The sequence below is a fragment of the Neofelis nebulosa genome, chromosome 3 (genome assembly GCF_028018385.1).
Source record: "Neofelis nebulosa isolate mNeoNeb1 chromosome 3, mNeoNeb1.pri, whole genome shotgun sequence".
NCBI lineage: Eukaryota > Metazoa > Chordata > Mammalia > Carnivora > Felidae > Neofelis > Neofelis nebulosa.
The window spans coordinates 56,952,771-56,969,703 of record NC_080784.1 but is presented as its reverse complement, the minus strand read 5'-3'; the positions used below and the strand labels follow the sequence as shown (position 1 = coordinate 56,969,703).

Below are 16,933 nucleotides of genomic sequence, written 5' to 3'. Positions count from 1 at the left end.
AAAGATCATAAGACCTAGATGGTACAAGTCCCAGGTGGCACAGACTGATTTGGCTTTTCCATGTTGGTGTCTCTCCCAGGATAACTCGACAATATCAGAACCATTTGAGATATTTCATGATTCTTCTAGTGATGATTGTTAGTTACATTTCATGAGAATTCACCACAACCATATGGTGAAAAAGGAAATTGTCTTAAGTACAAAATGAGCCTAAATAGGGGTGCCTGGGTGGCTCAGTCAGTTGAGTGTCCAATTTCAGCCTAGGTTCATGATCTCTCATTCGTGGGTTCGAGCCCTATGTCAGGCTCTGTGCTGACAGCTCAGAGCCTGGAACCTGCTTTGGATTCTGTGTTTCCCTCTCTCTTTGCTTCTGCCCTGCTTGTACTCTGTCTCTGTCTCTCAAAAAATAAAATAAAACTTAAAAAACCATTTTTTTAATAAACATAAATAAATGAAGGGTATTTCTCTGGCCAATAGTACAATATAGGGCCAGATTTTCAAAAGAAATCCCCTTTGCATTTAAAATATTATGGTAGAAATTCATTTATATGTATATGTATATGCATAATAATTTTTATATATTTTGTTTATATTGATATGTAATTTATATGTATCTCCAGGACATTTTAGGCAAATAGAATATATAGAATTATATGTATATGTGTGTGTATATATGTGTACATATATATATATATATATATATATATATATATAAATATATATATATATTATTCTATATGCTTAAAACATCCTAAAAATATAGGATATATTTCCTGTTTAGGACACATCCTAAAAATATAGACTAAAAAATTAGTCAAAGGGGTTAGTTCTAGTAAGGGAAAATGGAGTACTGGAGGCATGAAGTGGGTGTATTTGTCAATATATACTCCTTTGTATTAAATAGTTTGCCTGTGCATGTATTATTTGGCTTCCAAAAATATCAATATGAAAGTGAAAACATTTAGGATTTATAGCCACTAAGGGGAAAAAGATGAGATGGAAAATACAACTTGTTTTCATGTTTTTGGTTTCCTCCAGATTCACAAAATTGCATAGTTTAGCATCTTTTTTATAAAGGGCTATCCAAGCAGAGATTCTTGTTTGGTTGGTTGTTCGGTCAGTTGTTTCATTTTTCGTTGTGTTTTTATAATAAAGGGCCATCTCAGGACTGTTCCTTCCCTGCCCTTCGATAATTTCATTTGCAAGACTTCACCTTCCTTTCCTCGTCTTCATCCGTGTAAATCTTACTCATCCAATTCAAGTTCCAGCATCCTCCCTTTCAGGATCCTGATGCCATCTATATCAAACACTCTGAATAAATGAACCCTATTTTGAGGTACTGATTATCTCCCCATCTGAAAATTTACTATATCTTTGCTGAGTTTGTCAATGACCAAACCCAGAGTATTGTGTCCTATGTTTCCCACCATTCACTCACTGTATTACTGCCTCGCACCACATTTGAATTACATTTTATTTGTTGATGGGTTGTTCAAAGAGAGGCATTGCTTTTCTAGCATTGACCATAGCTTGTTAATTTTTAGTTTAATTAATATTTTATTATCTTTTATTTGTATTTGTTTATTCTCAACTTAATGAAATAACTAGGGAGTGCTGTCTCACATTCAAAAACAGAGATTTGGTCTAACATAAATTTTGAGGGACAGGCAGAATCTATAGCCTAAACGATCTTTATGAGAAAACTGGGAAAAACAAATCTCTCCAGCAATCCAAGGCTTGTCTGTCCACAGAGAGTAGGAAAACCAACATCGTGTCTATCTCCATCTGGAGCACACTGACTGACCATACCCCCCCCCCCCCAGATGAACTTCATCAAGTGTGAAAATGATCTTGGGACCATGGGAGACACTTCATTAGCAAGGAAAATATATGTCTTTACTTCAGCTCAAGGAGATGCATCCCATTTAAATGAAGATAAAGAGGGCCAAAGAAAAGAATTACAGTAGAAAATACGTGGCTGGACTATCAGTAGAGGAGACATAATGCTACCCTTTATCATTCCTTGTCATGCCAGTGACAGACTATAAAACTCCTACTGCTCTACAATTCTGTGCTTGTCACTTTCTGAGCCAACTTTTGCCTTGGCAGATGCCTGGCATGTTTTAGACATATGATTTATTGCCTCATTTAATCAAGACTGTGAAGGAAACAATGACTTTTTTTGTAAATTATGAATGAGGCAACTTTCACTTATTCTTAGTGACAGAAGTGATATATACATATATGTATATGTGTGTGAAATATATATACATATACATACATATATATACATACATTTATAAATATAATCTGCAAGAAACACCATTTATTTACTGCTTCATAAGAAATTTAAATAATTTCTATTTCTTCTGCCTGCCTAAAAAAGAGAAATGTATGCAATACTGTAGAATATAAATGCAGTCATCCTGCATCACTGTTTTCCAGTTTTTACTGTCATGGCAAATACTAGCCTGAGCAGATTCCAGTACTAATAAATAACCTTGCTATGGAGGCTATTGGCAATTTAAAGGCCATATCACTTCATTTTGCTTCCCATTTTGCAAATATATTTTATATTCTCTTTGGAATTTCTTCTAGAATTTGGGGGAGCTCTGGCTTGACAGTGAAGGGAAAGCATGCACCCAGCAAGTAAGCAAAATTTCCTGGAAATAATATCACCCATTTTAAAATGACTCCTTGGCACATTGATTAAGTTGAAATGAAGTGCATGTAGCAAATGCTAGGTTGTTGTCTTACCTAGGGAGAAAAAAAATGCCTTCTAGAGTTCAGTGGTAAATAGGCAATTCATTTTGACATAACGAGGAAAAGTGATGTTAACAGCCAGAGGTCACAGAAAGCAGAGATGGAAAAGACCTATTAGATCATTTTCTCCATTCCCTGGAGAAGAGGGCCAAATTATATTTCATAGTGCTTGGTCCAGTTTAGCTTTCAATTACTCAAGCAAGGGGTTTTCACCACTTCAGAATTTTTCCAGGACCTGTATCTTTCTTCATGATTCCTGCTTTCCTGGATGTATCAGCCAAGTGTGAATCTTAGTCAGAATCAACTCTGCAGGCAACCACAAAAGTGCTTTGCGCTCACAATTAGACCTGTCTGCCTCAGACCCCATTTTCTCTTCTCTGTCAGTGAACTCCAAAATAATTTCCTTGGGAATAGCTCCCTTTGTCCTTCCCTCCCCTATCTCCATGCTTTTCACCTCATATGCCTTTTACTCTGAGTCTAAACAAGAGCTATGTCTTTGCAGAAGAATCCCTCTGAAACAAAAGTCTTGCCAGTTTCCAACAGTAACTGACCACTGTGTCTAGCACAATGCTATCCTGTACTGATTCCAAAGACCATGTTGAATAAATGAATGAAAGGCAAGGAAGGATTCAAGAGACAGAGGGAGGAGATGAAGTGGAGGCAGCAAGTCACAAATCTGACTGGAAAAGGGAATGCATGAACCCGACAGAAGCTGGAGGAGGGTGTGCATCAAAGGTTTGCTTTTAAGAAAAGGAGATTGCAACATTTTTGCTTGAAGATGGAATGACTCAGTAGAAAGATCAAAAACTTAGGATGCAGGGAAAGATGGGATAGCTACAAGAACCATGTTCTTGTTCAGATAAGAAAAGATGGGACACCTCACAGATGGGACACCTCACCTATTTACCTTTTTGGGCGCTTAAGGGTGAGAACATTTAAGTTCTACACTCTTGGCACATTTCAAGTATACAAGACAGTGTTATTGACCATAGTCACCATGTCTTATATTATTAGATCCTTAGACCTCTTTCATCTTATAACGACAAGTGGGTGCCCTTTTATGAACCTCTCCCTATTTCCTCTACCCCCAGGCCCTGGTCATCACTTTTCTACTCTCTGTTTCTATGAATTTTACTTTTCTTTTTTAAGATTCCACATATAAGTGATACCAGGCAGTATTGGTCTTTCTCTGTCTGGCTTATGAAGTGATTGATTTGGGGCCGTAAACTCTTACTGACTTTTTTTCTCCTTCTTTCCACTTTCATAATTTTTCCAGGTTTTTTATAATAATTATATAATACTACTATAAGCATCAAATTCCCTATATCAAATTCCCTTACACTTAAAAGATTCCTGATGGATACATTTGGGTTCAAGTTTTTTTTCTCTCTCCTGACACATAATTGCTAATATTTTATTGAGTACTTACAATATTCCAGACACAATTTTACTCTATGACCTCAGGAAAATAAATTTTTTTTAATTTGTTTGTCTGTTTACGTAATCTCTACACCCAACACCCAACGTGGAACTCAAACTCATGGCCCCAAGGTCAAGAGTCACATGCTCTTCTGATTGAGCCAGCAGGCACCAGCATATTTTTAAACTTTTCTGACCTCCATTTTTCTATTTGTAAATAAGCATATTTTTTTCTCATCTGTGCAGAGGATCTAATAAACTAATACATGAATATATTTTAGAATAGATATTACAAGCACTCAGTTAATGTAAACATAATTATTACTGTTCCATATATTACTTTGTCATATTTCACTGCTTATTTTATTGGTTTCTTTCATTCAAGAATATGAGACATTTTTTTGATCCTCTCAATATTTTATTTTTTTAACTTTAAATCAAGATAATATCTTATATGATCCCTTTCCTTTTCATTATGTAATAGCATTATCAAGAAATGGAGAATTCCTTGAGAGGACATAACTTTAAGCAGGTCAATTTTCCTCAACAAGGGCAGACAGCCCATTTCCGGCATGCCTCCTATATTGCAGTACAAGAATGTTGTCAGAAACTTGGAGTTTCGGTAGCCTTGGGAACAGGACCAATTCCCAGGTATTTAATTTAGTTCTGGTCTCATCTAAATTGAAATTTTGACATAACATTTTTCTCACACTAAGGAATAGTTTAGAGGAATTTTTCCAATTTGTCTTTATTTATTGTGAAGTCAAGCCAAACCCCACAGGTTTTATGGCTGTTTTGGCAGTTACTGGTGACATTATTCAATCACTCGCACACGTGCTAATATGAGGTCCCTGTAATTCTACCCATGAAACATTCCCACCCAGTAACTCCAGTAGATGCTTCTAAGGAAACTGAAGAAAAACAAGGTGTCTCTAGAATGTATACGTGAATCATACTAGGATATTTTTCAGCTGAAGAAATGCAAAATTGAAAGTATTTTCAAAAGGACAGAGATTTCATTGCTTCCATGTGATATCTGTGCTGGTATATGGTGGTCTTGTTTATTTGTCTTTGTTTTGTTTCTGTTTTGTTTTTGGTTTTCGGTTTCTGTTGTTGCTGTTCTACCTGAATTTTATTCTTGTTCACTTGCTAAAGATCAATTTCTCCCTTTCTCAGGCATCCCAAATTTGGTTTTTTATCACTTTGAGTTTTCTAAAAATTGCTTAAATGAATTTGTCAATCCCTTCAATTCAGAGGTGGATTCCATGTAACATGCTGATTTCATACACACAGCATTCGGTTTCACTGGGAGCGGTGACTTCACCTTAGTGATAGTCCTGTTGATGTGGCTTATGTTACCCTGTATTGTTTAGGCCCAGAGTTTCCATTTCTCATCCTGATTTTGTCTTAGGAAAATAAGTTGCCAAAAATCATTAATTATCTTTATGGGAAAAATTTACTCTTGGTCCCAATTTTTAGAGATGGTCATTAGGAATCAAACCAGCTCATAAAAGGCTACTTAGCCAAGCTGTGAATGTGCGTGTAGGTACAAATAAACCCATAATTAATAGCAGCATCAATGTTGGAATACGAAAGCAATCAGTTTTAAAATCACATAGCCTTATATTCAGCAAAATACATTAAGATATTGCTGAAGTAGCTAGAAAATTGAGAAATGCATGAATGAAGTGTTTACCCATAAGGGTAAAGGCATAAATATACTCGTTCTTTTATTGTTTTTTTTTCTTAAATATGTTTTTTAAAGTAGTTGCCTCATATCTCAAGACAAATTCTCTGACAAAATGTGCATTTGTGACAGCCTGAGAGATTAAAGGAATGAGTGAAAAATAAGATATGAGTTTTCTTGGAAGAAACAGAAGATAAGATATTGAGGATTTATTTGGTAAATATGAAAGGATTCATTAACTAAGACAATTAAATACAAAGCGCCATTGAGTTCCCTGATACAATAGATAATGGAAAAGGGAGACTGAGAGAAGGTGGTGGCCTGCAGGTCACCGGATGCAGCCTGCAGCCCACAAAACTGCAGCTGGGGGAGGTGAGGTGCAGAGAGGAAGTGCCCCTGGCCTGTGCAAATCAGATGTTCATTCTATAAGTAGAAGGAGCGTTTAGACTGGAAGGTAGGATGTTTTCAAATACAGTAGTCTTGATGAATCCATTCTGCAGTGGGGGAAATGAAGCAAGTCTGGAGGCTTTCCAGGTACAATTTTAGTCCTGAAACTTTGGTATCTATGATGCTTTCTTCCTTTGATAGTGGGTTGTCTTCTATATTGAAAGTGTTCATCATTGTCAGTGCACAGACTTTTATTTCTTTATGGAATATTTGGTATTTAGTAGATTTGAAAGAGTCACTGTGGGGGAATTTTTTTGTAGCTCTCAAGACTTCTAGGTAGCTCTCGGACCTGTGCTAGAGTTTTCCTCCACTTTCCACTAAAATGCGATTTGTTTAAATATGGATTTGACAAAAAGGATCATAAGGACTTCAAAACTGAATAGACACCCTATCCACTGCTGATGGGACTGTAAAAATGGCGCGACTGTGATGGAAACCAGTATGGTGGCATCTCAAAAAATTTTAAATAGGATTACCGTATGATCTAGTAATTCCATTTGGGGGCGTATTTCCAAAAGAAGTGAAAACAGGATCTTGAAGAGATATTTGTATACCTATGTTCATAATAGTATAATGCACAATAACCGAAAGGTGTAAACAACTCAAATGCCTGTTGACAAATAAAGGGATAAACAAAATGCAGCATGCTGATCTGACACACACAGCATTCGCTTTCACTGGGAGCAGTGACTTCACCATATTAATAGTCCTGTTGATGTTTATATACATACAGTGGAATATTCAGCCTTAGAAACCAAAGAAATTCTAACATAGGCTAAGACATGGGTAAACTCTGAGAACATTATGCTGAGTAAAATAAGCCAGTGATAAAAAGACAAATTGTCATGATTCCACAGTGCGAGGTATCTAGAGTTCTCAAACTCATGGAAACAGAAAGCAGAATGGTGGATTTCCAAGTGCTGGGAGAGGGAAAGGGGTGGTTATTTAATGAGTATAAAGTTTTAGTTTGCAAGGTCAAAAAGTCCGGAGACTGTACAACAATGTGGATGTATTTAACCCTACTGACTGAGCTGCGCACTTGAAAAGAGTTAAGATAGTAAATTTTACGTTCTGTGTATTTTAATGCAATTTAAAAAAAAAAACCTGAAAATCTCTAAGTTCATCTAGATCACCTAGAGATTTGCTCTCCTATGTTAACATTGATTATTCAAATGTGATTTATATGAGGTTTTTAAAATTTTTTTTAACTTAAAAGATTACATCATGTGATTTTTTTCTACAATTAAACTATTTTTTAATTAAACAATTAAGTAATTATTCTACAAGTAAACTAAAGCTTAACACCATCTTCAGGAAAATTCTTAAATATTTTCTGGGTCAAATAGTATAATATGGAACCAGTAACTATTTATAATGCTGATGGCAAGATTTTTACATTTGAGCATTTAGACTGAATTATCAGGTAGTTTGGTGCAAATACAAACTTGTAAACTACATGGAATGTTCTTTGCAATAGATAGAGTATTTAAAGCCTAGTAAAACTACTGAATCATTAAAAAGCAGAGGTGTTTCCATTGTATTGAAATGGACCAATTTGCAGTGAGTTAAAAATACTCAGCAATAGTACTACATAGAAAAGACCTCTGAGTTTCAACCAGTTTTTATTCATACCTTTTTTCTTCTTTGAAGCAGAAGTTACAGCACCCGAAGAAATGATATAAAGAAAATAATATTTTAATCCAGTAAATTTTGTATAGCTTGACTTACAGAAAATACAAAGTTTTCATTCTATGTTCATGGAAACAGAATAGTCACAAACTGTAAATTATATTCAGATTTTGTCACTTTCATTCACAAGAGTCTTTTATTTACCATGACTTTTGAAAAACATCAAATTCTTAGAAAAATATCATATAATCTAAACATGGATTATTGAGAAATATTTGCAACATCTGACAAAATAGTTTTTAAATAGACCTTAAGAAAATACTGCGGAAAAGGAAAACTAGAATGCAAATATTTCTGTTGTAGGTAAATATACATTACCTTCTCAAAACTGGCATAAGTAATGAATGTACAAATTCAATTTGTGATAAGTGAACTGAAGTAAAGCTGTATCACAGATACGCTACATTTGTGTAGGTATTTGTATATGTATACATTTGTATAGGCAGTTTTTAGTCTATTACCAAAATGCCAAAATATTTTATATGAAGTCATCAATTATTTACCCCCTTGTGAAATCATGCTAAAGTATATACTCTAAATATAAAAGATGACAAATAAAATAAATATTTTATCTGGTGATAGCTATCTCTTGTCTCTCTTTCTCTCTCACAGACACACAGTTTTTTCTAAAAAAAGTACTTTTTCTGAAAAAGTACTTAATCCTTTTATGTATGGCGGCATCTATATTTTTTTTTCACTTTTGAGGTTTTGACTCATAAGGTATACAAACAATCTTTGATATAAGAGCATTTCACAGGAGATTTTAAACCCATTTACAATCCTAAACATGGAGAAGAAGGAAGCTTTCCCTGAGGGATGCTGGGCACTAGATCTGTGCCTGTTCACTACTCAATAAGGGGCCACATAGTAGGGGAATGAATAGGTGTTGTGGCATTTTATTTCTTTTGTGTTAGTCTGAACGTGTTGCCCATTTAAAGCTATTCTGAAAATACAAAATTCAAGTGTTCTTTAAGCAAATCATGAAAAAGAGAGAGAGAAAGATTGAGGAAGAGGGGATCCCAAGGAATTTGCCAAGTATCCAGGCTTTCCTGATTTGCCAAGAGAAAACCTCACCCTGAAGTGTATCCCAACCCTATTGTCTATGTGTTAACACAGGGTTCTAAGAGCAGCTCATTGAAAAGTCTCAGAATTCTCCAGGTAAACATAGCGCACTAGTTTTCACTGTGAAACTTTTGTGTGAAGACAGTGATATTTTCAGATACTGCAAGGATTCAACTGGAGGAAAAAAGTAACAGGAAAGTTGGCGGGGAGGAGTGTGGAGCTCAGCTGAGCAGAGGTAGGCTGTGGGATGGCAAGAAGTGGAGAGTCTGGGGGCTCCTGGCTGGCTCAATCCATAGAGCATTAGACCCCAGATCTCAGGCTCATGAGTTCAAGCCCCATGTTGGGCATGGAGCCTACTTAAAAAAAAATTAATAATCTCTTAATGTCATTTAATATCCAGTCAGTGTTCATATTCCCCAAGTGGTACAGAAGTGGATAGTCTGGCATGTGTACTTAGCACGATCTACTTTCCCTAGATTTTTCTCCATACCCTAATCAGAAAACTCCAAAACTCCCGTGGAATGTTTAAGAACTCTTCATCAGTGGCCTTCCCTCCTCCCTGTAAAGAACTGCAAAGAATCCGGGATTTTACTCTACCTACAAGTTATCAAGTTGGCCTGCCCACTGTCTTATGGAGGTAGGAGACGCTGGATTCCTGGGTCAGAGATAATGAACTTTAGTACTGACAGCACAGGAAGCCACATGATGATCAGGGTGCCTGCGTCAGTTCCCCTTGTCCCCAGGTCACCCAGGGACAAGGCTGATGTACACAGATGCAAGAGCGGTGGGACATATTATAGCGAAGGAATGTTGAACTTAGGGAACTCAAATCTTTTCTAATGGGCAACAAGCATGCAGAGAGAGACACTGTCTCTACTTCCAAGCCTATAAATAAACCTGCCCTTTGTTTCTGGGAGAGACAGGATCTCCTCTTCCATATCTCTTTGCTGTATAAACATCCTTGAAAAGGTAACCTGAACAAACACAAAAGACCTGTGATGAATGATGTCCAGATCTCTTCTCCTGTGATTGCATGGAGTCAAAGAATCTCTTGTGGAAAGAAATCTCGAATTCTTTCCACAACTTCATAAAAATATAATTGGTCAAAAGTAGCAGCCACCACCCATTTTAGCCAAGAAAGGGGGATATTTGGTATGTTGTTGGTTTCACAGTGATCTTGTTTTTGTCACACTTCATATTGGTCTCTGAGTTACCTTGCTGGATGTTGATGTTCTGTGAGATGGTTACCACCAGAAGACAAGATGGCCTTGCTATGAGCGTCAGACCAGTCCCCAGACAACAGAAGCTGCTTTTTATTTTGTCAATTCTATCTTAGAATCAGGACTCATCTTAGATTCTTTTGGTGTGACTGGTAGGTACACTGTATTTCTTAAATGTCTCTTTTTTAAAATAATTTTTTAACGTTTATTCATTTTTGAGACACAGAGAGAGACAACATGAGCAGGAAAAGGGCAGAGAGAGAGGGAGACACAGAATCCGAAGCAGGCTCCAGGCTCCAAGCCATCAGCACAGAGCCTGACGTGGGGCTCGAACTCACAGACCATGAGATCATGACCTGAGCAGAAGTGGGACGCTCAACCAACTGAGCCACCCAGGCGCCCCTTAAATGTCTCTTAATCTTTAGGATTTTCTTTGCATTTCTTTTCTTTTTCCTTTCAGTTTATTTGTTGAAGAAGGCAAACCATTTGCCCTGGGGAACTTTCCCTAGTTTGAATTTTGCTGATTATTCCCCTGATGTGCCATTTAACATATTCTGTAATCCTTTATTTCCTATAAACGGGTTGTTAGATCTAAAGGCATGATCAAATTCACTTAATCCTTTTGGCAAGAATACTTTATAGGCAGTGATGTGTTCTTTCATTAGAAGGCACATAAATAGGTGATTGTAGCTCCTTTTGTGATGTTAACAACTGTTGATGGCTTAATCCATTTGTTCATTAGGGGTTGCAAAAGGGTGACATTTTAATTCTGTCTTTTCTTTTTCCGTATGAGCTGGAATACATTTTGTCTATATATTTAAGTTTGGTGTCCCCAGCTATTTCCCAAATGGCTCCAGATGCCTTGCATATTATAAAGAATAGAAAATAGGACATTCAGAGATAAAACTCAGTTGAAATCATAATAGAGGTAATTGAATATGGTTTCACAAACTGCTTCCTTGGTTGAATTTTTTGTGTTCTAGAGATAATGCAAAATGTCTATATTTGAATGCTATCAAAAGGGACAGGTTTAGTGTGGTCAACCAGAAAATAAAGAAATTGACCATTTTCTGGAGTTCAATGAGAGACTTAAAATCTGTAGACAGGCACACCTCCTTTTATTGGGCTTCACTTTATTGTGCTTTGCAGATACTGCAGTTTTTACACACTGAAGCTTTGTGGTAGCCCTGCACCAAGCTAGTCTATCAATGCCATTTTTCCAACACCATTTGTTCACGTTGTGTCTCAGTGTCACATTTTGGTAATTCTCATAATATTTCTAACTTTTTCATTATTGTCATGTTCATTGTAATGCTCTGTGATCAGTGATCTTTGATGTTATTATTGTAATTGTTTTGGGGATGTCACAAACCCCGCCCGTATAAGGTGGACTTAATAGATACATGTGTCTTCTGACTGCTGCACCGACCAGCCATCTCCCCATCTGTCTTCCTCTCCTTGGGCCTCCCTCGCCCCGAGACACAACGATATTGAAATTAGGCCAATAATAACCCTACAATGGCCTCTAAGTGTTCAGGTGAAAGAGTCACATGTCTCTCACTTCAAATCAAAAGCTAGAGATGATTGAGTTTAGCGAGGAAAGCATGGAAAAGCTGAGACGAGAGGAGCTGAAAGCTAGGCTGCATCACACAGTTTGTGGATGCAAAGAAAAAGTTCTTGAAGAAAATTAAAAGTGATACACAGTGAACACACAAATGATAAGAAAGAGAAACAGCCTTATTGCTGACTCCCAGAAAGTTTTAGTGGTCCGGATAGAAGACCAGTCCAGATCAGAGCCCTAACTCCCTTCGGTATTGTGAAGGCTGGGAGAGGTGAGGGAGCTGCAGAGGTAAAGTTGGAAGCTAGCAGAAGTTGGCTCATGAGGTTAAGGCAAGATGCCGTCTCCACTAACAGAAGAGTACAAGGTGAAGCAGCCAGTGCTGATGTAGAAGTTGCAGCCGGTTGTCCAGAAGATCTCGCTCAGATCGTTAATGAAGGTGGCCACACTGAACAACAGATTTTTAGCGCAGATGAAATAACCTTCTACTGGAAGAAGATGCCATCTAAGATTTTCATAACTAGAGAGAAGTCAGTGCCTGGCTTTAAAGCTTCAAAGGACAGACTGACTCTGTTGTTAGGGGCTAATTCAACTGGAGACTTTAAGCTGAAGCCAGTGCTCACTGACCATTCTGAAAATCCTAAGGCTTTCAAGAATTACATGAAATCTGTTCTGCCTTTGCTCTATAAGTGGAACAACAAAGCCTGGATGATAGTGCATTTCCTTCAACATGGTTTACTAAATATTTTAAGCCCATTGTTGAGACCTACTGCTCAGAAAGAAAGATTTCTTCCAAAATATGACTGCTCGTTGACAGTGTGCCTGGTCACCCAAGAGCTCCAATGGAGATGGACAACGAGATTGATGTTGTTCTCATACCTGCTAACACAATATCCATTCTGCAGCCCATAGATCAAGGAGCAATTTTGATTTTTGAGCCTTATTACTTAAGAAATACATTTTGTAAGGCTATAGTTGTCATAGACAGTGATTCCTCTGATGGATTTGGCCAAAGTAAACTGAAAGCTTGCTGGAAAGGATTCACCTTTCTAGATGCCATGAAGAACATTTGTGATTCATGGGAAGAGTTCAAAATATCAACATGAGCAAGAGTTTGGAAGAAGTTTCCAACTCTCATGGATGACTTCGAGGAGTTCGTGATTTAAGTGGAGGAAGTAACTGCACATGTGGTGAAAATAACAAGAGAACTAGAATTAGACGTGGAGGCTGAAGATGGGACTGAATTGCTGCAATCTCATGATCAAACTTGAACAGATAGGAGTTTTTCTATGGATGAGCAAAGAAAGTGGTTGAGATGGAATCTGCTACTGGTGAAGATGCTGGGAAGATTGTTGAAATGGCAACAAAGCATTTAGAATATTATGTAAACTTAGTTGCTAAAGCAGCAGCAGGGTTTGAGAGGACTGACTCCAATTTTGAATGAAGTTCTACTGTGGATAAAATACTATCCAACAGTATCACACAGTACAGTGAAATGGGTTGTGAAAAGAAGAATCAATTGATGCAGCAAACTTCACTGTTGTCTTACAATAAAGAAATTGCCACAGCCACCCCAGCCTTCCAGCAACCACCACTCTGATCAGTCAGCAGCCATCAGCATCAAGGCAAGACCTTGCACCAGCAAAAAAATAACGACTCACTAAGGGTTAGCACTTTTTAGCACGAAAGTATCTTTCAGTTAATGTATATACATTGTTTTTAGACATAACTCTATTGCATACTAAATAGGCTACAGGGTAGCATAAATAACATTTTTATATGCACTGGGAAACAAACAAAAAATTATTTGATTTGCTTTACTGTGATTTTGCTTTTTTGTGGGGTGGTTTGGAACCCAAACTCCAAAATCTCTGAGATATGCCTGTATTTCTCTCGTGTAAACACAGTATAAAGAGTCTCTAGAGGCCCTGCTATGTTATTCTGAACATTGTTACTTTGGGTTAAAATACGTGCATGACATATGCCAAGTGGATTAAAAAAAATAGAAGAATATCTTATATTCCCTAATTCTGAAGTATTCCCTGTCACTCTGATGTAACCTCAAACTATCCAGAACACTGAGAGTTGTAGTCAGTATATTTTGTTATGAGGAAAAGGAAGATATTTATGCTATTGTGTATTTATATTCTATTACATTTCAGAACTCATAACAACTAAGACATATTCCCATATTCTATATGATTTTTTTAATTTTTTTATGTTTATTTTTGAGAGAGAGAGAGACAGACAGAGTGTGAGCAAGGGAGGGGCCAAGAGAGAAGGAGACACAGAATCTGAAGCAGCCTCCAGGCTCTGAGCTGTCAGCACAGGGCCCGATGCAGGGCTCAAACTCACGAATAGTGAGATCATGACCTGAGCCGAAGTCAGACGTTTAACCAACAGAGCCACCCATGTACCCCCCATATTCTATATGATCTTAAAGTCATGCTCTATTATATTATGCCAACAACAAAGTATACACATCAAAGGCATTTCATCTCCATGGGTATGTAATTAAATATAGAAATCCTTATTGCCAGATAAATAGTGTCTTCTTGCCTCTCTTGCTCTCCCCTTGGGATGTAAATTAGGGAATTCAAAGGATATGGAAGGAGCTGGACAAGTAGCTGTGCTTCAGTGAGCTGATGAGACAGGGCAGCTGTTTGCTTGGCCTTTGGTGGGTCTTCCGCTTGGGACACACTGACCACACACTATAATGCTAATAGTCACTGGACTGTCCCCTTGGGAACAATTCCTCAGAGGTAGACTAGAAAGCTGTCTCAACTCTGTTACCATATTTTTCTGACATAATAAGCATAACTTACTGAACAGACCTAAATCTTTGATGAACTTACAGTGCTTCAAAGTCATTATTTTGACACCAGTAACAGTCTTGTAGACAGTGAGTTGCAGGAGATTAGACAGATGCTGTACTGACCAAAGAAAATACCATGGAGTTCACTTTTTGACTAAATCTTTGATATGTGTTAGCTTTATTTTGATTTGACTCTTGCTTTCAAAAATGACACACAGCCCAAAGAAACACCAAAATATCAACCATCAGGAAGCTTTTGGGAAAAAAAAAAACAAAACAAAAAACTGGGTACTCAACAGGGTTAGATCTACTTTACAAGTAAAACTTCACAGGGGAAATCATTGAATCATAGACCTAGAAGGAATATTTAGGATCAACTGGGCACATTGCCTTCACCTTATAGCTGAGGAAAATGAGGTTAAATAGGGTAGAGTGACTCACCCAAAGGCATGTGGCCAGGCAGCAACAAGTCTAACTCATGTACTCGATTTTTGACTGTGCTAATCATTGAAGGTTATTTTTTAGTGTTTAGTTGCTACCTCTAACACTAAATATCCAAGTGAATGATATATTCTCCAGGTAAGTTTATGAAACATATGTGAAATCTCTAGAAAAAGAGGAAAATACATTGAGAAAACTGCTAAATTCAATATTCACAGTAGCAAGGCACCAAAATTTCACCCGCGTACAACTTTTCATTCCTTATTGCCCCACACTAGTACAATAACCCTGACAAAACTGGTGTATTTGATATTGTTTGTGTTCACTTGTCCAGGTCATTGTGATACCATCCAGTAGATTTTAACTAGTAACCTTATAGCCATGGACAAAAAAAAATGTTAAAGGTTCTACAAATGCCTCATTGTTGCTAAAGAAATCTGCCTGTTTTATAAAAATACCATAAATGCTCTTGTCGTTAAATAAAAGTAAAGAGGTTCAAAGGAAATCTTCAAAGATACTGTGCTTGAATTAAAATCATATAAAATCATGTTGAAAATCATTTTAATAATATTTTGGAAATGAATCTAAAAATTGCTCATACAAAAGAAATAGAAAACGTTTTTAATTTAAAGCCATCTGCACCATGCCCAATAACTCCATTGCACGAGAGTCTAATTTACTAATTAGACTGATGATACCTGTCTTCATTGTGAGTTATGGGTAATTAGGAATTACAACTAAAAGGGAAGGGACCCTTCACAAGGGCAGTCAACCAGATCATTATTCCAAGGCAAAGCAACCTGATGATTACTGAAAAGTTCAAACTAAAAGAATTGATTTGAATAATTAGGGGACTCCATTTGGGGTCAAACCTTTTGTGCTTAGTGAACTTGCACCATACAATTCTTTTAGTATGTTAAAATGGGCTTTGATCAAAGAAAAACACACAGAATCAGATAATGTGCATAGAGGGAAAGGAAACATGTAGATATAGTCTCTACTTGAGTTTCAGAGAATTTTGTATAAACTGAAAAGTTTGGAAATCTAAACCTGAAATCGGGACAACCACTCCCAGATAGTCAACAACCCTTTGGTTCTGGAGTTAGACCACCTGGGAATTGACTGTCTTCTAGAGCCATTTCCTCTTATGAGCTACAGAGAATTAATCCTCCTCTCCCCCAAGAGTCCCCATTAGGGTCAGGGAGGGAAGAAATAACTGTACCCCAGACTGCCAAGAGGGAGATCGTACTGGCAGCAGCACTTGACAAAAGAACAGTGAAGCTTAAACAAACAAACAAACACTGTTTTGGTGGGTTTCACAAATGTTCACGATCTATTTTCCATCACCAGTGGCTGTTGTGACACTGTTTCCGTGAGAGAGTATGTTTCTGTGGTCCAAACGACCGATTTACCAATAAACTTATAGAATGACACTTGTTTGTACATTGGAGATACAGAAGGATTTCAGTGCCTGAATAAGTTACAGTAATGAGAATATGACATCTTCCTTTTTTTAATGTTCATTTATTTATTTCGAGAGAGATAGAGTGCCAGATAGAGAGGGGCAGAGAGACAGAATCCCAGTGCAGAGCCTGACATGGGACTCGATCTCACGAACCATGAGATCATAACCTGAGCCGAGATCAAGAGTCAACCACTTACCTGACTGAGCCACCCAGGTACCCTGAATATGGCATCTTCTTAAATGTTTATTACAGGGGAAACCCTGACCGAATGCAAGTCTTTCAAGACTGACATGTACAGAGCTCTAGTATTGATCACTTTCCTCTTATTCATTGCCTTTGATTGCATGACTGGGTGGCAGGTCTCTA

General features: G+C 37.3%; 2 protein-coding genes across 4 annotated transcripts in view; one reads left to right on the top strand and one right to left on the bottom strand.

The window, feature by feature from the left end:
• The window catches only part of LOC131506859 (polyadenylate-binding protein-interacting protein 1-like), an 85,322-nt gene extending 77,343 nt beyond the window's left edge, over nucleotides 1–7,979 (bottom strand). The window contains exon 1 of the mRNA XM_058720900.1: nucleotides 7,949–7,979. The gene's annotated coding sequence lies outside the window, so the exon portion shown is untranslated. The remainder of the gene's footprint in view (nucleotides 1–7,948) is intronic.
• The window catches only part of GALNTL6 (polypeptide N-acetylgalactosaminyltransferase like 6), a 1,200,276-nt gene that overhangs the window by 954,544 nt on the left and 228,799 nt on the right, over nucleotides 1–16,933 (top strand). The gene's annotated exons all lie outside the window — the stretch shown is intronic.